Source organism: Rhododendron vialii, chromosome 2a (assembly GCF_030253575.1).
Source record: "Rhododendron vialii isolate Sample 1 chromosome 2a, ASM3025357v1".
Lineage (NCBI taxonomy): Eukaryota > Viridiplantae > Streptophyta > Magnoliopsida > Ericales > Ericaceae > Rhododendron > Rhododendron vialii.
The window spans coordinates 8,573,770-8,587,540 of NC_080558.1; the positions used below are offsets into that span (position 1 = coordinate 8,573,770).

Consider the following 13,771-nt stretch of genomic DNA (forward strand, 5'->3'; position numbering starts at 1 on the left):
CTCTCCTTAACATTATCACCTGAATTGAGGTCCACAAGCAACTGAATTCCCTCAATTTGAGCATGGTCTTCCACCTCCTGCGGGAAGATTAAGCTCCAACCATAATTCTCTTCTTGAAATTCTTAAATCTCGAGAAGGGGACTCAGAAATATTTGACACAATCTGAAGTTGAGCAGGGATGAGATTGGTACTACTCTGCAAATCTAAACCCAAAGAATCACCCACCCAAGAATCAGAACAGCCCATGGGTCCTACCAAATCAGGTTGGACCATATTTTGAAGATATAAAAAAAAAAACCGTCACTGAGTTTATAAGAAAATGAAACACAAACAATTTCAAATTTGCCTATAAAAAAAAAACAATGTGAAATTTGATTAGTCTTTTTTTCTTATTTCTTTAGTGACTTTTTAAATAGGGTAGTTTCTGAAAAAAGAATTTTATGGCTCAATATATAGAAAAAGTTTTTTTTTTTTTTTGATTTGCTAAAGAAATGCCATTGTTGTCTTGTTCAACAGAGATGTCACCGATGATGAAGTTGCGCAGGCGCGATAATCTGTGGGGCCATAATCCATGAAATTAATTTCATCTCTTTCGTAATAAGAGGCTCCTCGTGATCAGGACTGTAATGTTTGGATTCGATTCTCATAAGAGAGCATATCTCCAAATAGGCCTTTCTCAATTTATTCACACCATAATTTCTCTCGAAATGATATTTGTGCATCGATGCCTTCTATTTGCCTCAAAATACGAAAAGTGGTCAAGAACAATTGTAAAATTGCAAGTATACCTTATGATTTTTTATCGCACTATTCGTACTAAAGTATGAGATTTGGTGAAGATGTTATTTGTTACTAAAGTTACTAGAGTCAAGGTAATTTTTGAACACCCTATTACAAAATCCTGGAGCCATACTAAAGTATGAGATTTGGTGAAGGTGTTATTTGTTACTAAAGTTATTAGAGTCAAGGTAATTTTTGAACACCCTATTACAAAATCCTAGAGCCGCTACTGACAGAGGTTGAGTCTCCAAATGGTTTGATTCATTGAGCCGAATACAGAAAGATCAATAATACATATTCATGCCCCGCCCATAAGTGTAAATGTTGCTATGTACTCTTTCAGCTGGATTTTAGCTTCTGCGATGAAATTCCCGTTGTCTAAGAATCGGTCATTCCAACTCTTGATCTCAAATATATCAACCGTAATATTTGTTGAGTAATTAGTGAGATATAGATCATGGTTGATTGTGGGGCCCAAGGATTATCAAGGGCAACAACAAGCTCCCTATCCTTCATCTCTGTCTGAACAAGAAGAAAAAAAAGGTTAATTACTTGTTGCCCCCTTTATCTATACACATTTTCCACTTTTCCCCCTCCTACTATAGAACGCTACAATCTACCACCTTTATCTTCCAATTCCTACCACATAAGGCCTGCCGTTAGTCTGGGATCCAAAAAATCGTCAAAGGAGCATGTGCATGTCACATGATCTGTAAAAAAGAAAAAAATTAAGTGCTCTAATTTTCAATCCGTTTGAATCGGTGAGAAAATCTTATTTCTCTGATCATTTTATCCTAAAGGATCATAATTAGTTTTTGGCACTAGAGCTCTCGTTAGTTAGCCCTAAGAGATATTTGGTTCTACTATTCTATTAGGACTAATTAACGAGAGCTCTAGAGTCAAAAATTAAATATGACTCTTTGGAATAAAATGATTATAGAAATAAGATCTTTGTACCGGTTCAAACGGATTGAAAATTGGAGTACGTAATTTTTCATAGGTAGTTTATATATTAAAAAATATGATTAAAAAATTAAATGCTCCAATTTTTAATCTGTTTGAACCGGTGCGAAGATCTTATTTCGATGATCATTTTATCTTAAAGGGTCATAATTAATTTTTGACTCTAGAACTCTCGTTAATTAGTCCTAAGAAAGTAGTAGAACCAAATATCTCTTAGGGCTAACTAACGAGAGCCCTAGAACCAAAAATTAATTATTATCCTTTTGAACAAAATGATCAGATAAATAAAATCTTCGCACTGCTTCAAATGGATTGAAAATTAGAGCAATTAATTTTTTCTTTTTACAGATCATGTGACATGCACATGCCCCTTTGACGATTTTTTGGATCCCAGACTAACGACAGGCCTTATGTGTTAGGAATTGGAAGATAAAGGGGGTAGGTTGTAACGTTCTATAGTAGGAGAGGGTAAAGTGAAATATCAGGCCACGTCTCTCCCTCTCCTTTTCTTCCTCTGGTTAGAGAGAGAGAGAGAGGAATTTTTGGGGCGAGCCGCACTGCCCTCGTTTGGTACTCCTCCCATTTGGGCGTTTCCTCAGCTCTGAGAAGTTCAACTTCTGGGACCTTCGTCATTTCATCTACCCCCTGTTTTTCTGTTTCGGCTGCTTCTGTTCCTCTGTGTTTGTGCTTCCCGTCGAGTAGTAATTGCTCCTCTGCGTTTGCTCAGTGCTGGTACGTTGTTGCAATTATCATTTTTCTCTCTGTGTTTGGATTGTTCATATGCTTTAATTTTGGGGTTTCAACGTTCCATGTGAAACAACAATCCAGTCTTAGGGTATAGTCTTAGGGTATGGACTGGAAATTTAATTTTTCATTTTGGATTTTTCGTGTTTGGGGTTCTCAGTATCATTTTTTAAAATGATGATTTTGCATGCACAACCACGCAGAGACTTAACGTTAAATTTTTGCTGTGTACTAAAGCAATACAAAGAACTCTTTTGGGGGAAATTGTTAAATATTGAAGTTTCGTTGTTTTTGTTTTCAAAAAAAAAAATTAGTGTTTATTTTGAGAGGGGCTTTGCGCAGTTTCAGTGTTTAGGGTTTTCCAGTTTGTTGTAGTTCTTTCGTTTCCGAAAGCATCTAGGTGTATTATTTGTCATTGTCTTAGATCTGTGCATGTATGGCAGATTCACTCATGTTTGGTACATTCTTCGACTGAGATTTTATGCTTTTTGAATTTGTGTGTTTCAGTGCAGATGCGGGTTTCAAAAAGAGTATCGTCTTTATTATATTTACAGTTGTTAATTTGTCATTGATTTTGTACCATTAATTGTTTCTTAGTTAATTAGTGTTATTGCCTGCCGTTGTTTGTGTGTGGCTTAAACTCTTGGTATTGATTTTGTTTGTTGTTTCATGGCAATGGTGGTTCAAGTCTCTTTTGTGCGGTGGATCTGTGTGAAACGTCGAGGCCATTTGGCCCCGAATGTAGTTTTTTACCGAGTCGAAACCGCTAGTGGATCGACAACTGTTGCTGCTTGTGTCAACTCATAGAGCCACTGGACACCTCTTCTACAAACCATTTAGCAACTTTGTGGCTGGACTCAGTTGTCTATCACTCATTTGTTCGTTATATTATTGAAGGTATGGTTATTTTGATGATTCGATGATGTGCATATGTATTTAATTTGTTCCAAATAAAATTTATAAGGATAAAATGTATTGTTTTGTCCATTATTGTCTCTGCCATGATTGTGAACTTCTGTAAAGCTTAAACTCAATGCCAGGAGAATGTTATACAGTTGAATGGTTGAAATTTAAGACTAAAAACACATTGTGGGAGAAAACTTGTAAACTTAAATTAGTAATAAGGTTTCCTTACCTCTATTTTCCTATCATCCATCCACGTATGGGAACCAAGTTGCTGGCAATGAGCTAAATTCCCTTTATGAGCATTCTCGCGCCACAGGATTCAGTTCTGAGGTATGGTTCATCTCAAATTCCCTTTATGAGCATACTCTCTGCAATTCATGTTTGATTGAAAACCTATTTGCAATAGGTGACGAAGTTCACAAGCGTAATAGTGTTTTAGGTGAGGACCTTAATACGTAATAGTGCTCTTGGAGAATGAGAAGGACAGGGAAATTAAAGAATGTGTGTTTTGTGGTTATGTTTTTTGATATGGTATATTTTCATATCTTCTTTCATTTCAAGCAATTTTATCATTTTCTATACACATTGCCTTCTGCTAAAACCCGAGTTTGTGTATTTTTCCGCACATAATTTTCAGACCATATATGCTTGGGATTGTCAAAGAACAAGGATGACATGCATAAGAATGAAGAGTGTGAAAATTACTCTCTATTCGCCCTAAAAACATGTGTTCATGAAGTCCATTTGTTGGTCTTTGAGTACGTCAATTCATTTTGTAGGTTTAAGATTTCGGCAATTGCAAGAATGTTGGATCTCAAGCCTCTCTCTCCACCTCAATAACTCTACGCAGCTCTTGGTTATGCCATCCAGTTGGTATTTCTTCATCTGTTCTCACTAAAAATTGATTACTAGATACAAATTTTTCCTTGTGAGATTTGTGAGGAAGGTAATGAGCATCTGGAAATTGTCCCTAAGGAGAACTATGATGAGGTTTATGGTTATTGCTGGTTAAGCATGGAAAGTTTTTTTGTTTTTTTTATCAATAGCTCATTTATGAGTGATAACTACTTCGGGCAATGTCTTATACACTTTCTCAAGTATTAATATTAGTTTCTCAAGTTGTTTCTTCTGTCAAATAGACTTCTGAAAAGAAACACTTACGTGGCCACTTTGTTACCAATTTATCTCACATTACCACAATGGAAGTGTCTGGGATGTATTTTCCATTGAATGTAATGTCATTTCTTGCCTTCCAAATGGACCATGTGGTAGCAAAGAAAAAAGAGGTCCTAGAAGCCACTTTGACAGAGTTAGACTTACCGTGCACCTGCCATGAGATTGAGCTAGGGGATGTCCAGACAAAACTCTCATTCTGTATCTGATTTCATTAGGAACCTTTAAGGTATCATTTCTCTTAAGGTCCCTAAAAGATGGCTTCATTATATTTTTTCAACATGAAAATTTCACGTACAACACCAAGGGTCATCATAGTTCATTAGTCATCTACCTTCTGCTACATGTATTTGTCTTTGGATTAGTGTGCTGATGTTCATAACTTGTTCTGTTGTTTTGGAAATGAGCCTGTGAAACCAAAGTTGTGATGGAAATTTAGTGTTTCGGAAGCATTTTATCTTCTTCCATGCAAGTGTAACACAAGCCAAGTTATATCTTCATGCAGATGATTGTTTTCGAATTGTGTATTGGTTTTTATTTCTATACATGTGTTATAAATAACTGGAAATAAGTAGGAATTGTAAGTTCATACTTTTATGGATTGATTTCCTTGTAATTTTGGCATGAAAAAGACCAAACTAGCAGATCTGTAACTGCAAAGAACATCGATAATTTTGAAATGTTGCTGGGTTGATTGTTTGTGCAGCTTACAATTCCACAAATACTCAACATGCTCTCCTCAACGGGCATGACAGACGTGCTCTGCACGTTGCGCCTCATCTAGTGATAAAATATAAGATCATACAAAAGCATAAACATGACAATTAATAAAAAGAGAGATAAAGTTTAGGTGAATTTGAGGAGTGAGAAAGATAAGGGCTATATATCATATGAACCTCCCCATCTTGTATTTATTTATTTTTTCTGAACGGTGAAGGAAATTTTTTATTATTAATATGAAAAAAGGGGTTACAAAAGGCAAGAGTGGAAAGCATCGCAACGCAAAGTTGACATTCCAATTATGTTGGCACTCTACCTTGCGACAATCATCTGCAGCTCAGCCAGAGTTGATAAGAGCAAGATCAACCCAAGGGCACCCAGAAAAATGGTATGAATAAGGTTGTTTGTAAATTGTTGTGAATTGTCGGGAAGTATATATGGTTTACCCACTTTGTCGTGAAAGGGAAGTTTGAAAATTTATGGTAATCTAAATAGCATTGGTCGATGTAATTCTTCAATCCTAACGTTAATTTTTGTCTATAGTATTTTTTTCCTTTATTTTTATTTTTTGATTTTTTTACTTTTTTTTAGTTTTTCGGCATAAGTTTTAAAATTAATCACTCGTCTCATAATTAGAAAAGAATAAAAATATTTTAATTTCGAGTGGGGGCACGCGTTTGAGTGGAGGCACGTGTCCCCGCGCGCCCCCGCCTCGGTCCATCTCTGGATTGGCGATTGTGTCTAGCAAGGGAGCATGATGGAAGGTTTAGAGCGGCAAGGGCTGTTCATCTTGGGTATGTGATCATGAGCCCTCTGGCTCTTGAGGCAGTGGCGGCAAGGGAGTGCTTGGTTTTCACTAAGGAAATCGAGTTAGATTGGGTACACATTGAAGGTGATTTTTTTTCAGGTGGTCAATATGATTAATGACAGTGAGGACTCTTTCTCCTCGGTTCTTATAGCAGATGTGAAACGGTTGATGAGATACTTTATTGATGTGAGAGTGAGTTTTGTTAGGAGGATTGGCAATTATTTGGCTCATGATGTGGCCAAGAATGCAATGAGAGGGAGCGGGATTAGATCGTGGGAGTTTTATCCCCCCAGCTTGTTAATTCCCTCTAGGAGGTTAATAGCCCTTCTGATGTATTTTGTTTGACATTCTGTTATCAATAAAATCACTCTTAAACTTTGGCAAAAAAAAACCTGGACCGGAGCGTTTTAATGCATAGAAAAAAGGGTGGTTTGAATTTGTGGCATACTTTGCAGAAGAAGCGGATGCAAAATCACACTAAATGATGACTATTCAGAATATTTTGCTAACAAATGCAACCATGAATGATGAATTTGTTACTAAGGTACAGAATTTCTGAAGGATTGAGGATCTCAAGTCGATATTTTCAAGATCACAATTCGGCTAAAAACTAGAATCAGGTAAAAACGGATACATCCTCGAGTGAAATCACCTCCACAGGCTATCATGACTCGATTTCCAAATTGAAACCAATCTTCAAAGTAGAAGCTGAAACCAATCTTCAAAGTACACTAGAAAAATGCGAGACTGGAATTTGTAAATCACCCCTCTTTCTAACAATCATCGACAATGTATATAGTTCTGCAAGTCACCGTACCATTGGCTATGATACATGATGAAGTCCTAATGGATACACCAACGAGCCAAAGGATACACCGGTGAGCTTTGATAAGGCGAGACAATACCGGAGATGACTAAGGATTTCGATTGTATTATACATATTTGACACCACTAATAGTAGGAAAATAACCCAACAGAACTAAAATAACATCATTTTCTTTTCATCGCAAAGTCCTCTGTTCATTAACATGGCTTTTGGTACTTGACACCATTGTCCCAAAATCCTGACTCTAACCCTGATTACGCTGACAGAAAGAGAGAACGAGGGAGAGAAATATCCAACTAACTAACTAAGCATGGGCAGCTCATCAACACCCTCTCTAACATACTTAACCAACCCTGGACTCTCTCTGCCAACTCCGGCGTTCATCTCAAGCACCTAAGATGCATCGTACATGGTAGGTCTAGAATGTGGATCGGTGCGCAAGCACCAGCCTACTAGATTCAAAATGGAATCCAATTCGTCTCTTAGCTTTTGACTCTTAGGAGGCAGAAGACAAGGATCCAAGGCATCTGCTAATTGTATGCGACTATGCATTCGATGTCAACGGATGAGTATCGGTTTGAACTGAGTTCCTACGGATGCGATCTTGTCAATATCCAAGTGTCAAAACTCCAAAGCTGTACACGTCGCATTTCTCTGTCACTGCCATTGTGTACGATAATTCTGGCCATGCCAAGGAAAAAAACAACACACCAACAATGTCACATGTTAGTTCTCACTCGTGAATCAAACTAGCCAACCAAATAAAGGAAGGCCTTTCGAGCACTATTTAAAGTTACCTGGAGCAATGTATCCGAATGTGCCTAGAATTTGAAGAAGAATCGGGCTTCAAAACCCTTGCTGTGCCAAAATCTGAGACATGAGCCTCCATTTCCGAGTCCAACAAAACATTCTTGCTCAATATACCCCTTTCACTACGTTCACTCTCTTGCTCCAGTCCAACTCCCAGGCGTCTTTCTCTCTCTTCAAAACGTCTGCCAAGCTTCCTCTCTCCATGTACTCGCAAACCAGAAAAGTGTGCTTTTCGTGGTAGCAGAAGCCGTAGAGTTTCACGATGTTCTGGTGCCTTATTTCCGTCAGCGTTGCTACCTCATTTGCAAAACTCTTGATCTCCCCAATCTCTGAACCTTCATTCATAAATAGCTTTTTAACTGCTACTACCTGCTGAGGATTCACACAAAATATAAGATAGCAAATCGAAAGGATAGATGGAGAAAATTTATTGAGAAACTTCAAAAAGTACCTGCCCATTTGGTAAGTCAACTTTGTAGACTCTGGCCGATCCTCCCTGTCCAATGCAGTATGCATCGTCGAAATTCTTCAAACACAATTCTTCCACAGAAATTCTGGATCAAAAAGATGTTTTCTCCCTTTACACCATCTTCTTTCTGGCTTCTCCGGTTACTTTTTCGGTGAAGCGCGACAGCCCCAACAAGCAAAAGCAAGAGAAACAACGAGCCTAACGAGGTAGAAACTGCGATAATGATCAACCGTGAGTTTCCTTTGTTTTCCTTACCACCACCTCCAGACACTGAGTTGTTGCATGGTGTCAAACCTTGGATTGAATCACCACATAGATTCTTGTTATGAGAAGACGCTTCGGGCGGAGACGAATTAAAAACCTTGGAGTCAGGCAGAGGACCCTCCAGTTCATTGAACGACAAATCGATCGTTGACAGGCTGAGCATTTCCGATAAACGAATCCGGTATAGAACCGGAGAGAGAGTTGTGGGAGAGGTTTAAAGCTTCTAGGCTCATCGATAAGCTTCCCGAGCTGAGGCGAAATCTCTCCGGTGAGTGAGTTGTCACTAAGATCCAGCAGGCTTTGTAAAGTTCCAAGATTACCAATCTGATATGGAATGCTCCCATTCAGTTGGTTTTTGCTCAGGCATAGAAACAGCAAACTTGAGATTTCTCCGATTTGACCCAGAGTCGGTCCGCTTAGCATGTTCATGGAGAGATCAAGAGAAGCCAAATTGGACAGTCCCCCGATCTCGAACGGTATTTGTCCAGAAATTCTGTTGTCACTCAAGTTTAACGATGATAGTTTCGATAATTTTCCAACTGTGTAAAGTATGTACCTATTTATATGTGTGGATAGCATCGTTACGTAATCTCCATTTCTTGTATGTGATTAACTTAAATAGTACATCTAATTTGTGGGTGGATTAATGTAGCTGTTACAGGGTCTTTTTTTTATATACTTTTCCTAACAAAGGTGTCTAGGATTTTATCTTGACTAATCTCCCCATACATATGCGGATAAAAATAAAAAATAAAAAATCTCCACATACTTATCATCTCCATTATACATTTATCTACTCTACTTATAAAAACATGAAACCTCAAAAGTGTTTCCCACACTTTCCACTTCCAAAAATACCCCTCAAACAAACCCTAAATAACAGACCCAGCCCAATTGGAAACAGTACCACAATCCGAACTGTTGTCTCTCCCCAAAACCACAATCCTCTATGAACCGTGTTCTCTTCAAGCATAAGACAACTGTTGCATCCCTCACAACTCTCCTAGACCATTTGAAGAGCCCCTCGAATGTCCTTCTCCCTCCCAACTCTCCGATAGTCAAGAGTTCCCTTGAATTAGCCTCTCTTGATTATCCTCCATTCTAAATTCAAGACTGAATACCCTCCGATAGTCAAGAGTTCCATTGAATTAGCCTCTAGATTCTCGTCTGTTCTAAATTCAGGACTGAATTATGGGGAAGAAATTACCAAAGTCATCCATTTGAAATTAAAAGTTCGCGTCGGTAGGATATACTGGTAAGTTTTTTAAAAAATGTGTTTTGCTCTCTCTCTCTCTCTCATATGGTGAATCTACTTTGAAGCTTTTCTTGCTTTTATGTTAAATATCATGCTCAAAAGTTTGATGAATACTTATTGCACATAAATTGTTTGATGAATTGCTCCTGTTGCCCTTCCATTTATTCCACCTGCCGTTATTTGTGAGAAAAGTTCATGAAATATTCTAAGTGGATGTTTGAAATTGGGAACATACAGAGCGGATATCCAGCTTGGAAAAAAAGGGAACTAATATAGCACAAATGAATCATGATCAAATTCTGAACGCCATTGTGATGAACAGCCACGTACAATTTATAAATGCATAGGACATATAACAATAATGATAGAAAACATATCATTATTAATAAGAAAAAAAGAACGCCAAATAATTTGCCGAAATACTCTATTTGGATAGAATTAGGCTCCATTTGCCAAATAATGTCATACATAACTGCCGTTGTTTGGTTGCATGAAAGTGAAGTTCAATATTTTTCAAGTAAAATATCTTACATCGGAAGGGTGAAAATGTTTCCTCCTTTAAAATTGGTTTTGGGATTGGTGACTGACAGAATGTCAATGCTATATATATATATATATATAAACACTCAATCATACCTGTAGTGAAGTCCACAAACTCATTGACTAAATGCTCAATGTTAAAAAATACAGAGCACTTATGAGTTTTATCAAGGAAATGTCTTTACAGGGAGTTCCCAGAGAATTTCACTACTTCGTATGGAATAAGGAGGCAAGTGTTGGGAAGAAAGAAAAATAAGAGGTGTAAATGGACGCATCAATTGAGCTAATCCTCCAGAAGGAGAAAGACATTATTTGAGGCTTTTGCTTAACCATGTCAGAAGCCCCACATCTTTTGCTGATTTATTGATGTATAAATGTTCATCCTTCGAAGAAGCTGCTGAAAGAAGAAGATTGCTACAATTTGAAGACTGGATTAGAAAGTTTACTTGAGACTGTCTCATTCAAAATGCCATTAGCTTTACGACACCTCTTTGCAACAATTTTAGTATATTGTGAACCTGCTGATGTGCGCAAGTTATGGGATCTACTTCATGTCTGAAGATTTCACCAGTCATGAAGCCATTAGTACTGAGGTCTGTTTGTTGAATACACTTAGAAGTGTCAATTACTTTTTGGAGGAGAGCATAAAGGATTATGACCTACCAAGCATGATGTCAAATATTAATTAAGTAGTAGAGACAAAGTCATATTTTAAGTTGAACACAGGTACATCGGGCTTTGGTTCACTTTTGTACGTGTAGGGATGGGTCTGGGTGTTTTAATTCTAACCCAAATTAAACTCACTTTCAACCCTCCTAAACCTATGTAAATATGAGTTGATATGAGTTCAACACATTATATAATATAGGCGGGCTGGGTAATAAATGGATGGATTTGGGCGACTTCAAAAATATGGATTGAGATTGCTACCTCTAATCCGACCTAATAAATCAACTAATTTTGAAAATAGTCCACTAGCCGGGATTCCATCCAAAACCAAGCAAAGGCCCGTGTGTAGAAAGTAACAAGAAGTAGAGAGAAGAACTCAAGAACTAGAGAGAGAAAGAAGGAAAGGGGAAATCTTTCTTTGTATTCTATTTTCCATGATCTCTCAATTACAGGGAACTGAGCACCTCTGGGATTGCACGATGATCCCATTCTGTTACAATGCGAGCTGGCAAAACTAATACAAGAGCAAACACTACCTAACCCTTTCTTTAACAAATCTAACTGAATGGATGATCACTTAATAACATTCGGAACCTCTTCACTCATTGTCAATTTGTTTTGAGATGGATATAAAGTTTCTATATGGTATCAGAGTGGGGCCCATTCCACCCCACATTTTAAAAATTCACAATTCACATCCCACAATGACAGACCAGCAAAAAAGCTGCACGATGATTGGACCCAAAAGTGGCCACACGTGACAAACCTCAAACGCGATTGCACGTGAGGGGGGATGTTAAGGAAATAGAATCCCACATTGCTTGGAAGTAGAATGGATGATCACTTAATAACATTTGAGATCTCTCTATTTATTGCCAACTGATTTTGAGATTGATATAAAATTTTTACACCGTGTAGACCAAGCAAAGGCCCATGTAGACTGACCACACACGAATTGATAGCATGCGGTGAGAGACGAACCCTGATATGAAAGGTTCTAAAGCCATTGGTTGTCAAGGTGAGCTCATCAAATTGGCCCGTACGGTGGTTGAGGTATTGAGACACTGGACCACTCAATTATTGGGACGATCGAGTTAATTCCAAAACAACCCTTAGTGGAATCATTCTCGAAAAATAGAAAATGACAAAAAACAGGGCCATACTTTGCATACTCATGAGTCAAATCGATCCACATCCGTTTTAGAATTGCCACTTGTTGCAGGTAATGACCCTCTACTTGGACTTGTCTTTTAATTTTGTTTCCACTTCTCTTATTTTAAATCGGAGAATTGTTCATCTTGTGAACCCAGTAGCCCTAGGGGTTGGTATAGTTGTAAATGAGACTTAAGAGTCTAGTCCCTCTTAGAGTTTTTAGTCGAAACCTTTTAGGTGTTATCAATTCGTATGAAACCATTTAAAACGGAGCTTTATTTTAGTTTCAAACCGACCCTGCAAATAGGTTGTTTAATTGTTCGTTCAATGATTAGTCGATCGAGAAGCGCATAATTAGTTTGTTTAGACATTGAGATATACGAATAAAAAAATAATCCCGTAAACCCTTATTCTTTAAAAACCTAATTAGATTGATTTGAAAATCATACGTCCGTGATCTAATAACATTGATCTTTACACACCTTAAGTTTCATTTCCTTACATCAGATTTTTGAAATACGATTGGAATGAATTACCCTTCATTCCAAAATAAGGACCTGAGAGAATCCTTTTAAAATAATAATGTTACATCCCTCATGAGTCATGTCCCTAGTTAAACTCTGGCGTAGACCCAAAAGTCCAAGTCTTGTTGGGGCCAAAGACATTAAATTAGTAGAACTAAATGAATGCCAATCCTTTCCCTTTTTTGGCTATAAAAAGGGTGAACCATAACGTCCTTTCCTTATACCGAGAGAAAAATGGATTCAAGTAAGCTTTTTGTTGTTTTGCAAGTCATTTTGATCTCTATCATTCTCCAGGCTTTTCAGGTGGCTGCTAGAGAACTCATCGAGGCTTCTAGCGCTCTAAATCCTCGTAAGTTTACGTATTTGAAGATTAGTTGAGGTGTGCGTAAATCGGTCTGAACACCTGATTATTAAAAAAAATTAATGAAAGTTTACGTAGTTGAGAAACTGTCCTGGTAGTAAAACTTAGAATTTTGCTCTCTCATAGTTTGTGTGAAGAAAAGAGAAATGATATATTATTGATTGTCATCAAATCATAACCTAGCACGCCTTTATATAGGCTACAAGGTGCATAACAAGGAAATACGCATAATAAGGACACCTAGACTAACTAGGAAACATAAATAATAATCTGCCTAAACTAGAAATAGAATAATAAAGCTTAGAAAATATGATAACATAATATTTCCTAATATTATGTTAACAGTTTGAAACCTCCTCAGTGTTATTGGCTGTATTTGAATCGTAAATTTATTAATGTTTTTCCATACAAATATGAAGAGAAATGGATTCCTATATTTCTTCATCTACTTTGGAATTCATCAGTGAAGGTTACCCTACTCTCTAGTTAGTACGTTCAGTGGGTATATTTCTTTAAGTTGGTTTCACTGCCACTACAAGAAAAATGAAAATTAGTGACGAAAAAGTGGCGACGAAATTTAATTTTGTCACTAAATGAGTATATTTGGCGACGAAAAATTAAATTCGTCACTATTTTGATAACTTTCGTGACGAAATAATTTCGTTACCAATTATGCATGTTTAGTGACGAAAAAAATATTTTCGTCACTAAAGGTACCCATTTGGCGATAAAATACATTTTTCATCGCCGAAAGCTTAAAAAAGGTGACAAAATTATTTTTTGTCGCCAAAGATAATCATTTGGTGA

At 37.3% G+C, this 13,771-nt stretch overlaps 1 long non-coding RNA gene across 1 annotated transcript; it reads left to right on the plus strand.

Annotated features, from left to right (window-relative positions):
• Nucleotides 1-2,231: 2,231 nt before the first annotated feature.
• Nucleotides 2,232-4,529, plus strand: LOC131318128 (uncharacterized). Its single transcript, XR_009197498.1, has 3 exons — nt 2,232-2,475; nt 3,176-3,384; nt 4,173-4,529. It is a non-coding gene; the product is annotated as an uncharacterized LOC131318128 (long non-coding RNA).
• Nucleotides 4,530-13,771: the final 9,242 nt, after the last annotated feature.